Below are 3,341 nucleotides of genomic sequence, written 5' to 3' on the forward strand. Positions count from 1 at the left end.
AGCTTCCTGTCACCTGGGGATCATGAGTAGGTCACCCAGCTTTTCCGTGCCTCATTTTCCCCAGCTGCAAAGCTGAACAGTGAAGGATCCCCTTCCTCATGGGGATAGGGTAAGGATGAAAGAGAGCCATGTTTTGTTTCATAATCCCAAACCTGTGCCATGATAAATAACAGGCCCCTTCTAAGTCCTTTCCAGGTATCTTCTTGTTATATGCTCACAGAATTGCCAAGAGACTTATCTGATGATCGTTGCCTCTATGCCTGGCTCTGCCCCAGAGTTCCCCTTGTATTGATCCCTTGTTTCCACACAACTGTCCTGTGAGGAGACTGAGGACCAATGGTTCCAGGCCGAACCCCGAGCTTCAACTGTGGTCAAAAATCGGCTGCTGTGGACTAAGAGTTTGGGACAGTAATCTAAACTGATGACTGAACATGGTGCTACATATGTACCATCCCAACTACAGAGGACCAGGCATGGTGACACCTGCCTGTCACAGGAGGACCATGATCCAGCCAAGCCTGAGCATATATGGAGTCTCTATCTCAGAAATGCCCAAGACAGAAAAGCTTGGCTCCCATGGAAGAAGACCTGATTGGAAAGTCTAAGCTCTTGATTTCAAACCCTAATATACCAAAAAGAATCTGAGGCCCGGTGCCAGAGGCTCATGCCTATAACCCTACCTACTCAGGAGGCTGAGATCTGAAGATCACTGGTCAAGATTTAAAGTAGGGTTGGCCTTGCCCATCAGACATCAGGATGAGATGACCCAGAGTCTGACCCATGCCAATAAGGTCCATATTAACAGGGCCCACAGTCTTAATAAGTGCTGACCACACTCTCTGTCCCCTGGGGAACCAACCCCTACAGGCCCCACCCCCAGGCCCTCCCGTGCTCCCTCTGCCACCAACCAGGTCCAAGTTAGTAGACAGTTCCGGGTATACAAAGATCCCTTGCTCTTATAATTTAAAGGTGCTGAGTCCCCTTCAAACGTCTCACCCTTCCAAGCCCCCAGACCTCAGCCACAAAGTCCATGCACCCCCCAAGACAGCGGTTAGAAGTTACAAAAGGGTCCAGCACTCCTTGTAACAACCAACTTCTATACACACGCACACACACACACACACACACACACACACACACACACACACACACACACACAGAGCCATCATGGGTGGCTCCTGTCTGTCATCCTAGTTATTCAGGAGGCTGAAATCTGAGGATCATTGTTCAAAGCCAGCCACTCAGGAAAGTATGTGAGGCTCCTATCTACACTGAACCACCAAATAGCCACAGTTGGAGCTATGGTTCAAGTGTCAGAGCTCTAGCTTTGAGCAAGATATCTCAGGGACAGCACCTAGGCCTTGAGTTCAAGGCCCAGTTCTTCTACCTCCAAACACACACAGACACAGACACAGACAGTCCGACTAACACACAGTCACACACACACACACACACACACACACACACACACACACAAATGATGGCCCAAGGATTCAGCAGTCCCTGAGAACAGAAACATGAACTCCCTCTATTAGGATCAGATTCCACGCCCTAGAAGGTGGCAGTACCGACATCAGACCCACAGTAGACAAAACATTGAGCATCACACATATCTGGAATGTCTCATAGACCATCATGGCATTTCCTATCATACGCACTGCTACGTGGAAAACTTAGTCAACTCTTTTTTGTTGTTGGTCAAGGGGTTTGAACTCAGGGTCAAGGTGCTGTCCCTCAGCAATTCAGCTGAAGGTGTTCACTCTCCCACTTGAGCCAAAGCAACACTACCTGTTCTCTAGTGGTCTATCATCAAATCTCACAGACTATTTTGCTCAAGCTGACTTGTAACCACGGTCCTCACATCTCAGCCTTCTGAGTACCTAATATGAGAGTTGTGAGCCACGTGTGGCTTCCGGCTTCAGCCACCTTCATATACACAGAGGAAACTCATGTCGTCAGGCCACAAACTTTTTGCAAACCTTCACTTCAGATTTTGATACTCAGCATCCAAATCTATCCTTCAATGGAGAAAATAAAGACACAACAATCACACCTGCACCCCGTCGCCCACTCCCTGCTTGTCACAGGACACTTCCTCTTAAAGCTGTGGCTTCAAACTGGAGCAAATTTCTGGAGTTCTTACAAATATCTGTACAGTGAGGCCAGCACTTGGTCTCCCAAACACAGCACCCTCCCCACACCCCCACACCTCCACCATCATTTGCAGGCAAAGATGTCTTACTTTCTTTCTTTTTTATGTTGTGGGGCTTGAACTCTGGGCCTGGGTGCCGTCGCTGAGCTTTTCAGCTTAAGGCAAGCACTCAATTGCTTGAGCCACAGCACAGCTTCTGGTTTTCTGGCAATTCCTTTTAGTTAAGAGACACAGGGTCTTTCCTGACCAGGCTAGCTTTGACCCGTGATCCTCAGATCTCACCTCCTGAGTACCTAGGATAAATGCCATGAGTTACTGGCACCCAGCCAGACAAACTTTTCCATTCCTGTCATCCTCTCCCCTCAGGAGATGGAAATCTGAGGACTGCAGTTGGATGCTCCTTAGCAGCAAAGCTCGTGAGAACTCTTTATCTCCAATTAAACACCCCAAAAAGCTGGAAGTGGAGCTGTGATTCAAATGGTAGAGTGCTATCTTGGAGCATAAAAGACAAGATCCACGCCCTAGTTTCAACTTTTTTCTAGCATAGACCCACCGAAGACAGGGAAGCAAGTGGGCACACGGGAGCTCAAAGCTAACACATAATACTCAGGACTCCCAGAACAGACCCAATCCAGCTCTGATTCTCTAGATTCTATGTCCTACATCATGGCAGACTTAGATGGGACTGACCATGCACTTCATACTGAAGATCCCCTGACCTTATCAAAGATTCAGGTCTCTCATTGTCCTGCCTGAACACTGGGCAGTGAGGTAAGGTGTAGTTTTCCACCACATGATATGGGAACCAAAGGGATTCCTGGTCAAGGGACTGAGACTGGGAGGATATAGTTCCATCTTGGGTAGGTGAAAAGGGCTGCTCTATCCCAGAAATTTTCCTATGTTGTGAGTATTAACAAAGAAACAACCCTGCTCAGACCACAGTGCCTCTGATTTTCCCACCAGCCTCTGTTCAGCTCTCCCCCACCTTCAGCCTGCCCTCTCTGAATCCCAAATCTGCCATCTATACTAAAGAGTGAGCCAGCCAAGAGACCCACTTCTTGCCCTCATTCCCAGGCTGTCCTGTGGCAGAGGCATGCTTACCTCAGTCTTTGGTGAAGGAATGAACACCGGGAGTGGTATGGTCAGATTGAGCCCTGGAAAGTCCTAGTCCCTAAGGATGTACTGCACA

Source organism: Dipodomys spectabilis, unplaced genomic scaffold (genome assembly GCF_019054845.1).
Source record: "Dipodomys spectabilis isolate Male_0828 unplaced genomic scaffold, ASM1905484v1 ptg000274l, whole genome shotgun sequence".
Classification (NCBI taxonomy): Eukaryota; Metazoa; Chordata; class Mammalia; order Rodentia; family Heteromyidae; genus Dipodomys; species Dipodomys spectabilis.